Source organism: Herpailurus yagouaroundi, unplaced genomic scaffold (assembly GCF_014898765.1).
Source record: "Herpailurus yagouaroundi ecotype Mexico unplaced genomic scaffold, PumYag 246, whole genome shotgun sequence".
NCBI classification, from domain to species: domain Eukaryota; kingdom Metazoa; phylum Chordata; class Mammalia; order Carnivora; family Felidae; genus Herpailurus; species Herpailurus yagouaroundi.
Genome location: NW_024412463.1, coordinates 1,405,122 through 1,425,669, shown reverse-complemented (window position 1 = coordinate 1,425,669; position 20,548 = coordinate 1,405,122). Strand labels below are relative to the sequence as shown.

Sequence of the window (20,548 nt, the reverse complement as noted above, 5' to 3'; positions counted from 1 at the left end):
CCTGTCCTTCCTGCGTCAGAACCCTCCAGGGGCTCCCACTTGCAATAAAATCCAAACCCCTCCTCCTGGGGCCCAACAGCCCTGAGTGATCTGAGCTCTGCTGGCCTCCCCCCTGCTCACTCCTTATCTTTCCCCAACAACGCAAGATTTTTCCCACCTCAGGGCGTTTGCATCTGAGATTCCCACCATCTGGAACACTCTGCCCCAGATGTCTGCAGGGCCGGTCCCCTCCCCTTCCTCCAGCCTCCCGTTCCTTCTGCAATGGCCCATGGTACACTGCGGCCCCAAAATTCCTCAGTCCCCTTTGCCATTTATTTCACTATCTGACATCCTCCACCTTTTACTTTTATTGCTTGATGGTCTCTCCTGCTAAAACATAAGTGCCATGAAGGCAGGGACTTGGCCCATTTTGTTCACTGCTGTGCTTGGCACATAATAGGTGCTCAATAAAATATCTACTGAGTAAGTGCATGGCTTGGTCTACCAGACCGCCCATGCATTCGAATTTTAGAATGACAGGGGCTTGGTCCACTGAAAGCCAGGATTTCTTTGTCCTGGAGGGAAGAATTCTGTTTCCAGGAGTCAATGATCTTGAGTATCCACTGAGCTCCCATTCCAGGCTGGAGCACTACTAAGGATTACTCAGATCCTGGCTTGGAGAGAGAAAGGGCAGAGGGCAAGAGAGAAGGGGAGGCAGGGGCTGGACCAGAAGGTCAGTAGGCTGAGGTCACAGGCAGGGGTGATGGATGACAGGTCCCTGCTTGGGAGGCATCCCAGGGCCGCCCACCATCGGAGACCCTGGGACCCCTCACAGAACAAGAACTGTGCCTGGCAGTGTAGGGGAGGGAATTTCTGGAGAACTCACATGGAAGCTCAGAAAATAAAGGTAGACAATTTGGCCCAGGAAAAAGCCACATAAAGTGAATTTATTGAGAATCGGGGCCAACATATCCAAATAAAGATCCACCTTAGAGAAATCTGACTAGGCCCCTGTTTTGCAATGTTAAAAAAAAAAAAAAAACTGAAAATAAATTGATTTTCCCGTCTCTTCATATAATTATGCAAATTCCTAGGGCGAACAAAGCGAATCGGGTGCTGCTGTATTTAAATATATTTAAACAAAATTGCATGACGGCACAGTGAAATGTCCTTTCCATTGCATCTGATCACCCCTAAATAATCACGGAGAGAGTCGTTTCTGCAAAATTATTCAGTCGACACCGTGGCTACCACTGGACCCTGGTCACTGCCCCTAGACCTCGCCTGCCTACTGCAGCCTGTGGGGAAATAGAGGAGCCTGTGGCCCCACCCACCCCAGAAAGGGCTCCGGGAGCACCACCCCCATTATTTCCAACTTCTGATTCATAAACTGGCAAGGATGCACCTGATTGGTGCACACTGGTCACATGGCCTTGCTGGAGCTTGGAGAAGCAGTCCTCAACCCCTCCTTCCCCCGGGCTGGGGTCCTGCCTTCCCCCTGAGCCCCCACACCGCAGCCCCTCGCCACAGCCCTTTCCGTGCCCCAGGAGGGGCCGGCCCAGCACCTCCCGTTTTTAAAGGGCTGAAGACTTACTATTTCCCATTTTAGAAACAAACCAGAAAACATATTTTTTATGTTTTTAAAAATTAAGGGGGAATTCTCCCATTATGAAGGTGGTCTCAAACAAGACAAACTTTCCTTGGGGAAAATGACATACAAAGAGAAATAGATTAGGTACCTCCTAGGCGCCAGAAACTGGGAATGCAAAAGTGGACAAAGCTAACGTCATCCTCCTGACCTCATCCTCAATGGGAGAAATGACTGAAAGGGTGATCCCCTGCCCCACGGTGACCAGGGGCACCCAGCGGACTCTGGGAGAAAGGGACACAGTCGCCATCAAGAACGATGAGGTGAGGAAGAGGAGAGAGTGTTCCAGGCAGAGGGAACTGCTTGGCAAAGGTGTGGAGCGAGAAAGAACTCCAGCCACAGCTGGAGTGTGGGCAGGGCTGACGCTTCTAGAACCTTCTAAACCAGACGTGTCCACAGAGTTGGGTTGTTTGTTGTTTTTAATTTGATTCGTTGGCCAGCATTTAAAAATCAGGACTTTTCACATGCGACCTCAGATTTCTGGCTTCTCTTAATAAATGGAAAGATCTGGGCTGCGTGCCGACTAAGAGGCAGCTGTCCCCTGAGAAGGGCCTATTCTCTCCAGTTTACGGCAGTCACCACCCAGCCCACCTCACTCACCATATCACCTCCTGACCCCGAGATGTCTGAGTTTTTGACTCCCTGTTCTTTTTTATTTATTTATTTATTTATTTTTAATGTTTATTTATTTTTGAGAGAGAGAGAGAGAGAGAGACAGAGTGCGAGCAGGGGAGGGGCAGAGAGAGGGGAAGACCCAGAATCCAAAGCAGGCTCCAGGTTCTGAGCTGTCCTCATACAGCCTGACGCGGGGCTTGAACTCATGAACCGCGAGATCATGACCTGAGTTGAAGTGGGACACTTAACCGGCCGAGCCACCCAGGCGCCCCCGACTCCCTGTTCTAAAGCCAGCCAAAGAGGATGCTGGGGAACTGGGCCCAGAGAGCTTAAACAACCCTTCCAGGGTCCCACAGCACACAGAAGAGGGCTACCACCTGGGACTCGGGACACCCAGTTCTGCTTAGCACACTAAGCACCTACCCCCAGAAGGCCCACGGGCCCCACCTCCGTTCTCCAGGAGCTGCTGACCCTGCCCCCCACCCCCCCCACCCCCCACCCCCCACCCCCCACCGAGCCCCAGAGGACTAGGAGGCCATGCCGGGGCGGGGGGGTGGTGGTGCTGGGTAGTGAGCTGGGGAAGGCCCCGTCCTGTTTAGGTTTTGTGGTCTCGTGAGTAACTGAGTGGAAAAAAACAAGCTTGAAAAGATAACAATTACAACGAAATTAAATCAAATCAGGCTCGTGACTCATTTATGGAGCCGTAAAAACAGAAAACAAAAACAAGCTGGTTCTGGAGAAAGGAGGCCAGGATGAGGAGGGGAGAAGTCAGGGAAGGGAAAAAAATAAAGCAGCAGCAGCCGCCTCTGGGACTGTCGCTACCCCAACAGTGAGGCACAGGGCCAGGCCCCAGAGCGGCCACGGCCCCCAGAGCGGCCACGGCCCCCGGGGCTCGAGAGCCAGGACACCTGAGGCCCAGGGGAGGGGCCAAAGACCCTAGATGCCGGCCAGATGGCTGGTCCTGTCCTCCCAAACACCCCCGACACCCCCGTGAGCTGGGAATCATTAGCGTGCCGTTCCCCAGACAAGGAAACTGTCACTCAGAGGGACCGAGGGACAAGCCTCAGATCACACGGCCAGGAAGTGGGAGGATGCGATTCAAACCTGGTCCCGGAGCCAGCATGAGAATCGAGAACCTGCTCTGGGAGCGACAGAGAAGCCGGCCTCGCGGAGCCGCTCTGACCGCCTCAGGAGCCCCTGAAGGCCAGACACCCACACAGCCGCCCCTCTCTAGTCTCACTGTCTCATTTGCTAACAACAGGGTCACGTCAGGCAACGCTGAAGGAAGGCCCGGGAGCTCGGTGGGTCTGACCCAGGGGAGCTTCAAAGCCTCGCTCTGCCCATTTCCCAGAAGCCTCTGCCCCCCCCCCCCGGGGATGTAAGAGGAGGCCAGAGGCAGAGCCTGAGGGAGCCCGCCCCACAGCCCTGCGACTCCCCAGAGGTCGCTCTGACCCAGGGACGAGACTGTGCCGGCAGCGGGGAGCTGGGCCGGACAGACGAAGCAGGAGCGCAGGGCTGGTGAGAGCAGGATTCAGGGGAGCTGGGAGGGAAACCACTGCCAAGAATAACACCATTCACCATGTGGGGTACTGAGTGCTTGGTATGGGCAGGGCATGGTGCTGAGTGCTTTCCATTTGTTCATTCATTCATTGATTCATTCAGCCATTCTGCAAGTCTTTCTTGAGCAGCTTCTTGTGTCAGGTGCCATGCTGGGGGGTGGGGACATAGCAATGATCATGAGCTGCCGTCTCTGAGGGGTAGACAAATAAGCAAGATCACGACGCATCAGGTAGTAAGAACTACAGAGGGGAAGGGCGTGCAGGGGCCAGAGAAAGACTCACTGCACTGTGACGTTGGAGCAGAGACTTGAAGAAGGAGTGAGAGCAAGCCATCTTCGGGAAAGGTGTAACAGACAGAGCAGCAACTGCAAAGGCCCTGGGGTGCGAGCGTGCCTGGCACGTCTGAGGAACAGCAAGCGGGTCAGTCCCAACGGCCAGCAGGGCTGGTACTGCCGTTACCTCCCGTTACAGAAGAGGAAATTGAGGCTCAGAGGGGGGAAGTGACTTGCCCAGAGTCACACAGTCAGGAAACGGCAGCCCAGGGAACAGAGCACAAGTCAGACTGTGCGTGGAGGGGAAGTGTATGTGACAAGCTGCATGGCCCAGGGGCGACTCCCAGACAGCATGTGTCACTTGCCTGTGTCACAGCCACAGATGTGTGACTGTGTCCCAGCCCCCTCAGATCCTATCGTCACCATCGTGGCACTCCTGCTTTCTCTGCCCAGCCCGGGGAGTCTCAGCCCTGCGCCCCCACCCCCTCCCACCTCCTAGGCCCCCTGAGGTCTAGAGGTCACTGGATAGCCAAGAACCCAGAGAACTCATTCAAGCTAAATTGTGAGTGACTGCTAGCAATCCTTGGCTTGTCCCAATCCCTGGGGTGACCTTTTACCAGGTCACAGAAGAAGTTCTGCGGCCTCAGTTTCCCCGCCTGTCAAATAACACATTCACTTAGGTGGTCTCCAATGGGAGCTGAGGATTCTTGGGTCCAGAGAGAGGCATGGCTTCTTGAAGTCACACAGCCAGGGAGTAACAGAGCCAGAGAAACCCTGGCCTGCTGACTGTTGGCCCAGCCCTCTTCCTCCTGCCTGGACGCTGCTTTATCCTGGAGCTCAGCCTGCCCTACTGTCTTCACCAATCGCCCCTCAGCCACCACCCATGCCTGTGTGCACGCTGTCCCCTTCGTGGGAGTGCCTTTCCCCTGTGCAATCTCCTCCACTCATAAAGGACAGATAAAGCCGGATCAGGGTACAGACAGGGCAGTATAAAGGAGGTGGAATATCTGTTTTTTTAAATGTTTATTCACTTTTAAGGGGGGGGGCGGGGCGGGGGACAGAGGATCTGAAGCAGGCTCTGTGCTGACAGCAGTGAGCCCTATGCGAGACTCAAACTCACCCATGAGATCATGACCTGAGCCGAAGTTGGATGCTCAACCGACTGAGCCACCCAGGCGCCCCGAGGAGGTGGATAATGCTTATGCTGGCAAGGGAGGGGGGCTCAGAGAAGGCTGCTCTGAGGGGTGGCGTCCAAACTAAGACCTGAAGGGGGTGAAGGAGTGAGTCATGTGAATACACAGTGGGCGAGGTTTCCAAGCACAGGGACTGGCACGTGCAAAGGCCCTCAGGTAGAAAGGTCTGAGGCTTATTAGAGGAACAGCAAGGAGCCCGCTGGGTTGGGAAGGAGTGGCAAGGCAGAAAGTGAGAGGATGTGAAGTCATCAGAGAGGCATAGGGTTTCCTGGGGGTGGATGTTACACAGGGCCTTGAGGGCCATGAGGACGACTCTGGCTTTTACTCTGAGCAGGGTGGGAGCCCTGGGAGACCCCGGAGCACAGGAGGGACAGGATCTAACTTAGGTCTAAGGGGATCCCTCTGGCTGTGTGCAGAGAACAGACTGTAGGTGCGAGTCCCCCGGGTGGGTGAGGCTGGTGGCACGGGCCAGCGTGGGGCAGTGGAGGTGGGGGGCCAATAGGATATGGTGAGAAATCAGATGTGGGGGCGAGTGAGAACAAAGGGTCGAAGGGGACTCCCAGCTTTGGGGGCACCCTGGAGGAGGTGCCAGGAACTGAGACAGGGATAGTCTGGGGGCAGGATCACGGGTTGGATAACGGCTAGGCTGAATGTTTGGCTGTCAGTCACCCCAGCAGCAATGGGGCGGGGGGTGGGGGGAGGTGAGACTCGAGTCTGGAGGCAGGAGAGGTGTCCAAGTTGGAGAGATGCATGTGAAAGTCTCCAGCATTTAGATGAGGGCAAGGACTGTGTCTTGGGCACCTGTGTCCCCCACTGCCCCTCACCCCAGCCCCAGGCATGTCTTGGGGAGGCCTCAGGGAGCGACCAGGGGGCCCTCAAACGAACCCAGGAGCATGTGTCTTGAGTACTTGCCATGCTCAGGGCCAAGCCAAGCGCCGCCTCTCACTGACTCACCTCTTCCTCACAACATCCTGAAGGAGTAGGTACCACCAGAGCCCCGGGTACAGAGCTGAGAGTGAAGGGAAATAAACCACCGAATTAATGAATTTGGGAAGGCCACCCTCAAAGAAGTAGAGCAGGCGGTGGGCGAGGCTGGGAGGGGAGAACCCCCTCCATTCTTCCAGCCCCTGATGCTGGGGCTGGGGCTGGATGAAGCCAGAGGTTCCCGAGTCACCAACATCGCCTCCTCCAGGCAGCAGGAAGGATTGCCTGTTCGGGGTTCTGGGACCCTGGAAAAGGGCCGAATGCAAACTAGAGCTCCCCAGGATCAGCAGGAGAGAGGCTGGAAGGGACCTTGGGAGACAAGCAGAGGAGGAGGGGGGACTGTAGTTAAGGACAAGGCTGAGGCCTCAAGCCAAGGGACAGAGACTAAGACTCTGGGGTAGGCCGGGGACCGTGAGATCCCCCCACCACGCCTATGGAGCTCTGGAAAGCCCTTTGGTCACCCAAAGTGCTCTCCCACCGATGCCTCGCACTCTCATTCACCACAGCCATAACACCCAGCCAGCCAATGGCTGTGATTTGTCAAATGTACTCCCCGAAATGTACCATAACCTGGATGGAGCCTGAGAGAAAGCTAAGGCTCACAGCCTGGGTGTGCACTGATTAAGCACCTACTGTGTGTCAGACCTCTCACCCAAGGTCACCAGCAAGAGAGGGGCCGAGGCGAGATTCAAGCTGAGATCAACCTGATCCTCAAACCGGATTCCTTCCACTGTAGGGATCCTCTTGCCCATTTGGCAGCCATGCAGGATGAGAACAAGAGTTGGGAGGGACCCTCAGGGGCAGGGGAGGAGGAACGAGACCGGAGTCTGTTTACTGAGGCCTAACCCTGCAAGACTCACTGAGCGAAGACTTTAGTTTCTCGTCCGTAAAATCCATCAAATGAGCCCCTCCGTGGCTGTGATGGATTACTTGGGGCATTAGCAACCTTTTTCTGTAAAAAGCCAGATGGGAAATAAATATCTTCACCTTGGGGGAGGCTTTTTTTTTTTTTAATGTTTATTTATTTGTGAAACAGAGGGAGACAGAGCATGAGCAGGGGAGAGGCAGAGAGAGAGGGAGACACAGAATCCAAAGTGGGCTCCAGGCTCCGAGCTGTCAGCCCAGAGCCCGATGCGGGGCTCGAACCCACAAACCGTGAGATCTTGACCTGAGCCGAAGTCGGATGCTTAACCGACTGAGGCACCCGGGCGCCCCACACCTCGGGGGAGTCTTACGGTCTCTTTCACAACTACCCAACATGGCAGTTGTAGGATGAAGACAATTATAGATAAATAAATGAACGGGCATGCTGAGTGCCAATAAAACTTTATTTACAAAAGCAGGCTATGGGGCCAGATTGGGTCTGACGGCACAGCTTACCAATCCCTAGGTTAATGAATGCAAAACAGAGCACCTAGCACATGTCCAATAATGTTTGATGCATGGAATAAAATGGTTCTCAGTCTTACTTTCTCCAGCTGTTACAAAGAAATCATTACAAGTAGCTACTTATCAAATGCTTTCCTTATTACTTAGAGATTCAGGGAGCCAAGCATGGCCCTCACCTCATTCCTCCTTATAAAAGCCTATGAGACAGGGCTATTGATGGTCCCATTTTACAGAAACTGGAGGTTAAGTGCCACAGGCCATGGAGCTGGAATATGACAAATTGGGGATTTGAACCCAGGTTTTCTGGGTCTGGGGCTCTCAAGTGCCTGGGATTCCATGTTACCCCTGAAGTGTGGAGGCAGGCAGACCGGGTCCCTAGGGCCCCTTCTGGGCCTTGTGCAGGGTCTGGCTCCAGACCCTCTGCTCAATCCCAAATGTCAATCCTCCCCCAGCTCAGCCCCAGCTCCAACCCCCAAGCCAGGGGTCTGCTGCCTGTACCCCCTCCTGGGCAGTGGGTCAAATACATAAGAGGGAGAGAGAGATACAAAGTCAAGGAGAGACAGAGCAAAGACAGGGACAGAGGGATCCAGGGAGACATAAAGAGAGATAGAACTTGGAAGGGGCTGCCTCATCTCCCATCCCTCCCTCCTCCAGGGCCTCCTCACCGGCCCTGCCCTGCTCTCCATCATCACCAACTCCCTCCAGGGAAAGAATGAGCCATCCGTCCCCCCCACCCCCACCCCAAGTCCTGTGCTAGAATCCTGGCTCAGGTGCCGACCACCGTATGACATTAGACAGGTGACTCCCTCTCGCCTCATCCTCCCCATCTGTGAAACAAGGAGGATGCTACCCGGACAGCGTCGCTGGCATCTGCAGATGAGCAGAGCAGGGGGTCTGGTGCCCACTACCAACAAGCACCCCTAAGAACCCTAGGCGCCCCCCCACCAGGCTACGGAAGGGAGTGGGGACGCATCTTCTGAGGTCAGGGCCTGTGTGGCCCAAGGTCTCATTATTCATCTCTCGGTGCTCTTGCCAAATATTTACTGAGCACCTACTGTGTGCCAGGTGCTATGATGGGCCCAGGGGACACAGCAGTGAAAAAGGCAGACAAAAGTCCCTCGCCATTCTAGAGGGGGAGACAGACAAACCACCAACGATTAATGCAAATGCACCCGGTGGCGAGAAGGGCAGTGGGGGGACAAACTGAGGGCACAAGGGGAAGAAACGCCCCCCCGGAAGGGGGCTCATTGTCGCGTACTCCCTGAGTGCTGGGTACTTTCACCAGTTGTATTTCACGGAGTGAGGAGATAGGCTCAGACAGGTGAAGTGACTTGCCCAAGGTCACTTCTGGAAAGGGGCAGAGCCAGAATTCGAGTGGGTCCCAAAGTCCTGGGGACAAACCGGGGTGTATAATCCAGGGTGGAGTGAGTCCATATCAGTCCTGCAAGATACCAGGCCTTGGATGCGGGACAGTGAGGCAGAGAACAAGGCTTGTGCCAGGGGCACAGAGGTTAAGGACTGGGGGATCTGGGTCCTTGGGCTCCCTGGCAGGGCCCCAGCTCCAGCACTCTCCCTCCCCTCCCACCAGGCCCCGATTGGGGTGACAGCCACACCCAGGCTCAGCCTCTGGCCCACGCCGCCTGCTGGGAACACACAGTCCTCGGGACTAGAAGGCTCAAAATAGAAAGCTCGGAACCTGGGTCAGAGCCTGGAATGCCTGGGCAGGCAGGCCGGGACTCCTGGATCAGCCCGAGTGCTGCGCGGCCTGGGACTGGCAGGGCCACAGAATCACCAGCATCCACTGCTAGGGCCTCCGTCCCATCTGTATTCTCCCGAAACGGGTTCCAAGATGCCAGCTCCAGGATCTCATGAACCTGGGCTCATCTCCTCTCCTGGCCCAGTCTCAGACTAGCTGTGTGGCCTTGGGCTGGTCACCTACCCCCAGGAAGCTCAGGGTCCTTATTTGTCAAGAACTCATAGAGTCGTTTGTTCAGTCATTCAACAAATGTTTGTTGAGCACCTATTATGTTCTGGGCCCCGTGCTGGGCACTGGAGACACAACAGAAAAGAAAGCAGACAAAAATCTTGTGTCCTTGTGGATAAGTAAAATCTACAGTGTGTCAGATGGTGATGAGCACCCCAGGGGGACATAAAGCAGAAAAGGGAATGGAGAATAGTGGGCGGGGCATGGAAGCGGGGGTTCAGAAGAGGCGTCACATGCAGATGACACGTGAGCAGAAACCTGAAGAAAGGGAGGGAGGAGGCTCCATGGAGTGAAGAGTATTGAAGAGTATTCCAGACAGAAGGAACAGCCAGTGCAAAGGCCCTGAGGCGGCATGAGTTTGTGCCGGCTTCTTTTTAAATATTTATTTTTGAGAGAGACAAAGAGCACAAATAAGAGGGGGACAAAGAGAGGGGGAGACACTGAATCCGAAGCAGGCTCCAGGTTCTGAGCTGTCAGCATAGAGCCCTACGTGGGCATCGAACCCACAAACCGTGAGATCATGACCCGCGCTGAAGTCAGCCACTTAACCGACCGAGCCACCCAGGTGCCCCAAGCTTCTGCTGTTTCAGAGACACAGAGGAGGTCAGACGATGTGCGGCCTTGTGTGCTGAGGGAAGAGCTTGAAGGCCGATTCTCGAAACAATTGGACTACAACTCAGCAGGGGAATAACATGGGCTGAGCCACAGCTTTAAAGGATCCCTCTGGCTGGATGTGAAGAGGGAGTTTCTGGGGTCTGGATGGAAGCTTCTGTGCCCGTGTGGATGAGCAGCGATGGTGGCAGTGGAGGCAGAAGGAAAGACTTGGAGGCCCCTCTGGGCCTCCAGAGGCCCAGCAGGAAGTTGGTGGTCAGGCAGCCCAGCCCGGGAGGCTGACTGGTTTGTCCAGCCTGAAGCCTACGACCCCCACCCCCACCCTGTGTGGCCTGTGGCAGCCCCAGGGCTGGGAAACGTGCCTGGAATGTCAGCCATGAGGCCCAGGGTCAGAGAGTGCCCATGGGACCCGCCAGCGGCTGGGCGAGCACCCCGGCCACAGCCCTGCCCACACATGGAATCTCTCGGGCCCACTGGCCAGGGTAAGCGGTAATTACAGGCCCTGGAGCAGAGGGGGAGGGGACCACAAGCCAGAGCCTCCCCCACGGCCACTCCCATTTACTGAGCACCTATTTCGTGCTGAACCCTCACCACACACCGGCCCCTCCCAACCCCGTGCCGCCGGGACCCCCATGTGACCCATCTTGCAGATGAAGAAGCTGACAGTCCCACAGCACAAGTGAAGACACGCAGAAGTCAAATTGCTACCCAGGACCCCAAACCTGGCACACCTTCGTGTCTGCACGGGCAATGCACGGCTCCAGAGACCAGGGTGAGTCAGGAGAAAGTCCTGGAACGTGAGTCCCCTGGGGCTTCCTCTGAGCCTCAGCCCCCTCATCCGTCAAAGCATTCGTTCATTCATTCGCTCACCAGTCACTCTTTCATTCACGAGTGTTTGGGAGCTGGGACTACAGCAGTGAACACGGACAAAGCTTCCCACCTGAGTGATGCTGACATTCCAGTGGAAGAAACAGTCAAGAAGTCAGATAAACAGGGGCACCTGGGTGCCTCAGTCCATTAAGTGTCTGACTCTTGATCTTGGCTCAGGTCATGATCGCATGGTTCACGAGTTCAAGCCCCGCGATGGGCTCCAGCAGACAGCGTGAAGCTTGTTGGGATCCCCTCCCTCCCTCTCTGCCCCTCCCCCCCCCAAATAAAAATAAAGTTAAAAAAATGTCAGATGAATAATTTTCTACAGAAAACTATAAGTCCTGGAAAGAAAATGAAATCGCATGGGCTGATAAAAATGCGGGAAGGCTGACAAAAATAGCCAGGGAGGGCCTCTCTGAGGGGTGACTTTGGAGCTGAGGCCTGACTCACCTCAAGGCGAGAGCTGAGCAGAGAGTATTCTCCAGTCCGGTGGGGAGAGCAAGTGCAAAGGCCCTGAGACAGCAGCATAACTGGCGTGTTTGGGCCGCGAGCAGGAGGCCAGTGTGGCTGCAGCTGAGCAGAATAGGGGAGAGAATGGGTGGGTGGGAGGGAGGGAGCCAAAGGCTGCCATAAGGACTCTGGCTTCCCATCTGACTGCAGTGGGAACCAGGGAGGGTTCTGAGCAGAGGAGGGACAGGATCTGTCTTCGGTTCTGGGTTCTGAGGGAATCCCTCTGGCTTAGGAAGGCAGGACTGGAGGCAGGGAGATGAAGAATGGCTGTGGCTGCAGAGGTCGCAGTGGGAGAAGTCAGTGCTGGACCAGGGCAGGGCAGTGGACGTGAACCCCCGGACGCCTGAATGAGCTCACGGACGGACTGGTCACGGGGAAGCGGAGGGAAACCCCGGGTTTGGAGCCCGGACAGCCAAGAGGTTAAAGCTCCCATCACTGCAATGGGGAAAACCCCAGGCTTGTTTGGGGCGGGGGGGGGGGGGGGGGCCGGGGGCCCCTTCTGGGCATGAGGCCCCACTCAGGGTAAAAGTGGGGCACCGAGTCCCCCACGCACCTGCCTCAAGCAGAGCATTGGTGAAGGGGTCCCATGGCCAGACGGCGCCGGAATCTGTGACCCCAGAAATGTGACCCCAGGTGAGCCCTGCAGACACAGCTCCCTTGACCGGCCCAACCTCACCCCACGGTGAACAAACTCACTATTCTTTGCCCTGCCCTGACCATGCCTCCAGGCTCCCTGGAATCCTAGAGGTTGGGGCCGGGGGTGGGGGTGGACGGCACAAGGCTGTATGTGCTTCTCACCCACCTGCCTCCCCTGCCGGCCAAACAGGGCCGAGGAAGATCCATGGCCGGTTCTTCCTCCACACCTTTGTCCGGCCCGTTCCCTTTTCGCCTCTTCCCCTGCCTAGCCCACCACCTGACTCTTGCTCCCCCCACAACCCCCCGCCGACCTGGCAGAAGCCTTCAGAGATAGCACCCAGCGTCCCTCGTGGGACCCGGTCACTGTGATGCCAAACTCCCCGTCAATCTCATCATCACTTGGTTCTCTGAGTCTAAGTTCCCGTTTCATAGATGGAGGAACTGAGGTTCCGAGAGAGGGAGCAGGTTCCCAAGGTCACAGGCAAGGTCAGTGGCAGCACCAGGATTCAAACTCAGGTCTGTCTGACACCAAGGCTCTCAACCTCCACACGGTACGGCGGCTGGCTCAGGTGGGCATAGGCAAGGCTTTGAGAGCAAGCGATTTATTTGGGAGGTGATCCCAGAAACACCAGGAGGGAGTGAGGAAGTGAGACAAGGGAGGGAGGTGAACAGGCCACCTCTGTGGGCTCAGCACCCAGGAACCTCTGGGGGAAGAAGGAGAATATGGCCCAGCACTGCCCCCCACGAGGCGAGGAAGTCAAGGTATTCCCGTGCCCTTCCCCACCTCTGCTGACAAGGGTCTCTCACTTCTGCCCCACATCCTGCAGCCAGAGTACCTTCCGGGTGGGCCCTGAGAGCACCTGGCACCCCGGCCATCCCAGAGGTGGCTTCCGTCCCTGTCGCTTCCCCCCACGCCGCCTGCCCTGCACTGGCCCAGACCTTCTGACCCCAAACCAGAAGCCTGAGACAGCAGAGCTGGTACAGATGGGAAAACTGAGGACCACACGCCAGGAGCGGCTCAGCGGGAGGGTGGCTGAACGAACTTCCCTTCCGGGCCACCCGGCTTCCAGAACAGTGCGGGCCCTGGGTCACAGACCAGGCAGGAAGCGGCTGAGCTGTGTGACTATGTGCTGGTCCCTCAGCTTCCCAGGGCCTCAGTTTCCTCACCTGAAGAAAGGGATCATTAAAAAAACAAAAAACAAAAAAGCACGACATCGTGAGATTTTTGTGGGATTCAATGGGACACTAGATCTAAAGGCCTTAGAAGAGCACATGGCAAATAGCAGGTGCTTAGGTAAATATGTGTGTTTAAATGAGATCATGCCTGGCACATAGGGGCCATGCAGCAGATGGGAGAATTATCATGACAGCCGTCACTGCTGTTTAGGGCCCTGTCCATAATGGCCCGAGCCCAGGCCCGCTCCGTTGGGACAAGATGTTGGCTGAGCAGCCCCTGGGTCCCCCAGCCTCCTGGGTCCCCCAGCCTCTTGCTTGAGGCTGCCTGAAGTTTGGAGAAGCCGAGGGGGAGGAGGAGGAAGAGGAGGAGGAGGAGGAAGGGGCCGGGGCCTAGGCCAGGCCTGCTCGCGGTAACTGCGGGCAGTGACCCCACCTGACAGGCCCCTACTCACCCGTCCACCCATCCGCCAAAGCCGCCTGCCCATTCCACGCAGGGGACGCCTCGTCTTGCACAAGACAGGAAGGGGGAGGCCCCGGGCGGTGGTGGGTGACGCCAGGACCCCGTGTCCACCCGCTGCAGACAGGATGGGCAAGGGAGGCCCCAGCCAGCTTCCTGTGTGCTGACTACACTGGGCAGAAAGGAGAAGTGGAGCCCGGGGTCACAGGGTGATCCAGGCAGCACCTTCCGCACCCCGGCCCAACTCTTCCACCCGCTGTCCCTGATTCAGGGGCCCTGGGTTCAAATCCCACCTCCGCCATCTCCCAGCCGCGCGACTTGGGACGACGCATCTCAGGACCTCCGTTTCCAGTTTCTGCTGGAGAACAGGGAAACCTCTCCTCCAAGCCTCCCTGCCCCCACATGTCACCATCACGCCCATGTCGCCGACGAAGAAACCCAAGCCATAGGGTGTTTTCAAACAGCATCTATTACACTTGAAGGCTTAGGGACACGATGAGGGAGCACAGCCCTGAGGACCTACTGCACGTTGGAGACCACGGAGGTGAGGTCAGTGGGACTCCGGCCGATCACTTACGATTCTCCCTCGGAGGAGCCAGGGCGGCCTCTGCTCAGCACAGCTCTCCAGCCGCTGTCGAAGCGAGCACCTGAGACCCCAGGAAGTAAGCAGGGAATGTCGCCCAGCTCCATCCCAGCAACAGGCTGGATGGGAGGAACACCGCCCCAAGAAAGAGGCCGCCCTCCAGCAAGCTACCCCTGGATAGTTCCCTATAATCAGGGACCCCGAAATAAATCTGCCCCTGCTGGCCCAGACTCTTAGGGCCCCCTCCTTGGGGACGCGCCTGATCTGAAGAAGGCATCTTCAGAATAAGCATCTCCCCAGAGGGGTTGCCGAGTGGTTTATGGACGGCCCGCAGGGCGGGAGCGGCATACTGGGGGACCACAGGCAAAGCCTGGGCTTGGTTGGGGGTGGGGGGAGGGGGACAGTCACAGAGTAACTGAGAAGGCGCCGGGTCCAGGGCCGGGAGGAGGAAAGGCAGATACAGGCCTTTCTCCAGGAGACAGGCCGTGGTCTCCATCCGCACTGCCAGGGAAACTCCAGTGACCCAGAGCCCCACGGGTGGACTGTGTAAAAGGAAAAATGAAACCAAATGCAGAGCCCCGGGCCTCCTGCCAGCCCTGGCCATCCATCTCTGTATTCACTGCCCCCACCCTGGTCCAAGCCACCATCGTCGCTCGCCTGGACACCCACAGCTCTTCCCAACCTGGTCCTCCTGCTTCACCCTTGTCCCCTACACAACCTTTCCACGCAGCAGTTGGAGGGGCCGAAAATGTAACCCCAACCAAGTCACTGATTCGACGCCCCAGTGACTGCCCATCACATTCAGGATAAAATCCGCACGCCCGTCCCTGACCTCCAGCCCTGGCCGTCTGGCGCCTGTCCCCTCCAATGCCCTCTCTTTCTTCGCTGTCACTCACCTCCCCAGAAACACAAGCATCTTCCTGCTCCTAAAGTAAGTCAACCTGATGCCCACCTCCAGACCTCTGCTGTTGCAAAGGTTCCCCCATATTTTCCCCTGGTCGCTGGGTCTCATTAGCCTCAATAGATGCCCCCTCCTCCCAGAGCCGCCCCCCCCCAGCCCGTGCCAGGGGGTTTCTCCCATCACGCCCCACTGCCCCCTCTGCCGATGTCTTCATAGCCTGTATCCGTGTCTGGACGTTTGTCTGTCTCTCTCTCGCCAGGCATCCGATCCACCCTGGTCACTGCCATGCCCCTGGCACTCGGCACACAGCAGGCGCTCAATAGATATGTGTTGAAAAATCAGGGCACCTGGGTGGCTCAGTCGGCTGAGCATCTGACTTCGGCTCAGGTCGTGGTCTCGCCGTTCGTGGGTTCGAGCCCCGTGTCGGGCTCTGTGCTGACAGCACATGGAGCCTGCTTTGGAACTTCTGTCCCTCTCTTGCTCTGTCCCTGCCCTGCTTGTGCTCTCTTTTTTTTTTTTTATAATTTTTTTCAACATTTATTTATTTTTGAGACAGGGAGAGACGGAGCATGAACAGGGGAGGGTCAAAGAGAGGGAGACCCAGAATCTGAAACAGGCTCCAGGCTCTGAGCGGTCAGCACAGAGCCCGACGTGGGTCTCGAACTCACAGACCGTGAGATCATGACTTGCTTAACCGACTGAACCACCCAGGGGCCCCTCTCTCTCTTAAAAATAAACAAACATTAAAAAAATTTTAAAAACAATAGATATTTGTTGAAAGAGACTGAGGGGAGGCAGTTCAGTCGCCTAGGGGCTCTCACTGGAATCTTCCGGGTCCACACTCGCAGCCTCACCCCGGGAAGACAGGTGGGGCCCTCCTGAGCGCCAGACCCCAGCTGGTGCACAGTGCTGAGGAGAATTCGGTTTCACTGGGAAAGAGGACCGGTGTGCGATGTCTGCCACAGAGCGGGCAGGGTGGTGGGCATCTGCAGCCATTCATGTGTGCTTTGTTCATTGCTGTCTCCACAACACCCAGGACAATGCCTGGAACACACTGGATGCTCAACAAACATTTGTCCAATGTCAAATACACGAGTTCTTTATCCAACTGGCTGCTCCTTTCAGGAACAGAAACACCTTTAGCTCATTCATCCAACAACCAGCGGCCAGCTGCTCAGTGAGGCCCACTGTGGGCTCATCCTGAGAACAGCCAAGCGAGAGGCTCTGACCCTCTACTTAGAGGAGGAAGCCAAGATAATGAGGCTCCATCACAAGGTCACCCAGCTGGGTTCAGCTGACCCCAAAGTTCAAGATCCAAGTCTGCCCTGCCCTGCACCAGGGCATCCCTGGCCCCCTCCCTGGGGTACAGGGCATGAGGACAGGCGGCCTCTGCTTCCCTTTTGGGGCATGTCACAGGGATGTGGTTAAACGGAAGCAGGACCCTGCCCATCCCGGGTGCGGGCCTCTGAGGGCCCCACCCTCCCCATTCCCAGCCCAGGCTCTTCCCAGCTGACTGTGGGGCGTCAGTTCTCCGTTCCTCTTTTCTCCGGGCAGGAGGAAGCGGGTGGGGCCATGGGAAGATCCAGAGACTCAGTTTCCTCATCTGACAAGTGGGTTCAACTCCTGGCACCTTCAGAAGCTGGTCTTCAGAAGTGGTAGAGATTCAAAGAGAACATTCACGAAAGATGCTGAGCCAGGGCATGCCAAGTAGTCAGGTGGGAAGGCAGAGGCGGGCAGAGGTGCCTCGTGACTTTCCTCCCTGCTCAGCTTTTCCCAAGGTCCTCCACTGCTCTCAGCATAAGACCAGGCTGCTCTCGCTGTGGAGCCTCAGCCTTCCCTACTCCTCACTCACCCCTCACCTCACAGCTCCAGGTACAAGGTCTTTTAGATTCACCAACTCCCTCTGTTCTGTTCTGTCCCACCACAGGACCTTCGCACATGCTGTGGCCACTTGCTGGAACATTTGTTCCTCCATTTCTCATCCACTCGGCCTCTACTCATCCTTCAGTTTTCAGCTCGGCATCTTCTAGAAAGTCTTTCTGACCTCCCCAACCACATGCACCCTCCTGCCCATCAAAGATCCTCATCACTTCATACTTGTCAGTCACAAATTGACGTTTCTGGGAGTGAGTTGGCTAATGTCCATCTCCCACACTAGGCTATGAGCTCCTTGTAGGCAGGGATCATTGTCTTCTCAGCACCTGGCACAGAGTACATGCTTCATCAACATTTGTTGAATGAATGAACGCTAAGCACAGAATGAATAGAGCAACAGGCAAGCCATGCCCCCAGACCCCCTCCCTCAGATCCTGGTCTGGCCTTGGACCCTGCACCACCCCTGCTCCTTGTCCCCAAAGCTCTGCCTCTCTCACCTCTCACATCCTTATTTTCCTGCATGGAAACGAGACGGATGGACCTTGATCGTGGGCTTTCAGACTGGGATCCCCTGAGCCTGGTGTTCAAAGGATGGGCCTTGGGGTCACTCTGGAGAAGAGGTCAAGGCCAGGAGTCCCCCAAGATGAACCAGAAGAGCACATACACACACACACACACACACACACACTCTTGTCTCTGTCACACTCAGGGCAGTCACAATTTAGGTACTTTGACAGGAATTCAACTACACGTGCTCAGCAAAAAATAAAAAGTCTCAGAGAGAAAAGAGCCATCGGATGGTGGATATGCCAGGAGGGGGAGATATGGGTTAGCGGTTCCCCCAGTCTGGGTCTGCTCAGATGCAGCCACACCGTGGCCCCCAAACATAAGCCAAGCCTCCCCTGGGCAGGGTCCCAACGCTGGGGTGGGGGTGGGGGGTTGGTGGGCCGAATTTATGGAAACCGTACATCCGCCTCGGGTGGGGAGGGCCGTGTCCTTCCTGTGGAATCCCCAAGGGGAACTTGGCCGTGGTTGATTTCCACCTTACAAACCAGCTTTAGGGCTTGCACTTGGGACACGTGGGCCACCGCACTGGGATCTTCTGTTGAACAGTGGGTGACACCTCTCCATAAAAAAGAAAAAAAATTAAACCATCAGACAGGATGAAAGAGAGCACGAGGGTGGACTGAAAATTCCTACAGTCCGTTCCTGTCCAGCGTCACCTCCGGACCCCCGAAGGCTCTGTGACACCATGAAAGTCCTGGCTCCATTCAGAGATCCTCTCCCCACTGCCTGGGACCCTCCCCTGCCCTGAGGCCCAGGCAGCACCCCTGGGGCGGGAGGGGGCCCACTAGACCTCAGCCGGGAGCCACCTCCGGCCCCAACGGTGTCTCCACGGCCACATCCGCGGGAGGTCATCTTGCCCAGACCGCTGCCAGGCACGGGGGTTTAGTGCACCACCTGTGTGCCAGGCCCCGTGCCAAATGAGACACAGTTCCCGTTTGCTAGAGCTCACCTTCGGGGCGGGCACGAGACACTGAGCAGACGGACACGTAAATACAGAGAGAGGATGACGAGTGTGCGGCAGAAAAATGAATCAGGGTCGGGACCGAGAAAGAGGGAGGGCTGCAGTAGGGGGTGGGCTGGGAGGTCTCACTGAGGAGCACGGGCCCAAGTGAGGGGAGGGGGCAGGACACGGAAAAAATCCCGAAGAACGGTAGAGGGACCAATAAGGGCAAAAGTGGGGAGAGGGCGGGGAAACGCTTGGGGTGTTGTTTAAGAAGCAGCCAAAGGCAGCATGGCCAGAAGGGAGGGTGGAGGCGTGGGGAGGGGAGGGGACCATCCTTCAGGATCTCCGGGGCTGGGGAGGACTCAGCATTCCTGGAAGCAGGTGGGAGCCACGGGAGGGGTCTGGGCAGGGCAGCGGTGTGAACGACCGAGGCTCCAACAGGACTCTGGGAGGCGGCCACCGGTGAAGAAGACATGCCAGGTGGTGGCAGCGGAGGGGAGGCGGGTCGGATCTGGCCGCAGGGGGAAGGTCAGGCCAGTGGGATTTGCCGACAGACGGACTGGACGTGGGGTAGGAGAGAGCGGGCAACTCCAGGGTCTGAGACCTGATCGCTGGGGGCGGCAGTGCCTTTCTCCGAGCCGGGGAGTGTGTGCTGGGGGAGGGGAGGTGGATGTGGCAGGTTAAGTGACACCCACACCTCTGATTGGAAACCCGAGCAAGACAGAGACGTGGGAGGAGGAAGAGGCTGGGCTCAGGCAGTCCGTGTGTCCAGTGGGGCACCGAGGCCGACACTGACAGGGACTAGGAATGCAGGACCGACGCCATGCTGCCCGGCTTGCCGGGCATGGGCAGGTGAAGGCAGGAGAGGGCTCCGCCTCAGCCCAAGGGCCATGTGCGAGGCCTGAGGAGGACCGGGCAGGGAGGACGGGGAGAACCAGAGCATCTTCCCCGGCATCTGGAGGCCTGGGAAGACGCTGCTCACCACCAAGAGAACCAGCCAGAGAAAGGCCAGCACCCCCAGGCCCACCGGTGCAGTCTAGAGGGGGAATGAACGTCAGCGAGGCTGGCACCAGATGGCTGGCCTGGCTGTGGCCCCGTTGCCCCCAGAGCCACATTTCTTTGGGACAGCCTGAGAGGCGGAATCCTCACATTCATCTAAGTCAGCCCCGGGAATTCTTTCCTGGTTTAAAGGTGGACGTGTGACTCCATGGTTATGTAGTCACAGGGGGAAGTCCACTGGGACATTTAGGAAATACTTTCCTGCTTGATGAAAGAGTGAGATTCTGGATGAAAAAAAACCTCCTTTTTGGCTCACCCCTTTCCCTTCCTAGTTAAGATGTGGTTATATGGGATGTGATGTCTGGTGCCACAGCAGCCACTGGGACCCATGAAGACGGGAGACGTGAAGAACCCAGATAACTGATCCAGGAACAGCCCCACATCCAGACTTCATGTTCTAAGATTTAATTAAATGCCTTCACCATTCCAGGCACGGAAGATGGCCTAATTGGGACAAGAGACAAATGGGAATGAACCCCGAGGCAGGGGAGGAAATAGAGAGGTGGTGGGAATGCAGAGGCTGAAAAGGAGTCTTTTAGAGAGGATTTCACTTGGGGCAGCAAGGTCCTGGGGGGAAGACAGTGTAGCCTCGCAGACACTCAAATCTTCACCTAGAAGTCTAGGATGCCATGGATAGCCCAACCTAATGTACAGATAGGGAAACTGAGGCCCAAGGAAGTTAGTAGCTGCCCGAGGCCACACAGCAGAGGCAGACTGGTTCACGCATCCAGCCATG

The 20,548-nt window shown here is 56.7% G+C and overlaps 3 long non-coding RNA genes across 4 annotated transcripts in view; 2 read left to right on the top strand and 1 right to left on the bottom strand.

The window, feature by feature from the left end:
* The window catches only part of LOC121019991 (uncharacterized), a 231,513-nt gene that overhangs the window by 116,880 nt on the left and 94,085 nt on the right, over positions 1-20,548 (bottom strand). The window lies entirely within an intron of this gene.
* LOC121019993 (uncharacterized) lies at positions 3,384-13,443 on the top strand. Its single transcript, XR_005785868.1, has 2 exons — positions 3,384-3,760; positions 13,079-13,443. It is a non-coding gene; the product is annotated as an uncharacterized LOC121019993 (long non-coding RNA).
* On the top strand, positions 18,682-20,245 carry LOC121019995 (uncharacterized). Its single transcript, XR_005785870.1, has 2 exons — positions 18,682-19,233; positions 20,085-20,245. It is a non-coding gene; the product is annotated as an uncharacterized LOC121019995 (long non-coding RNA).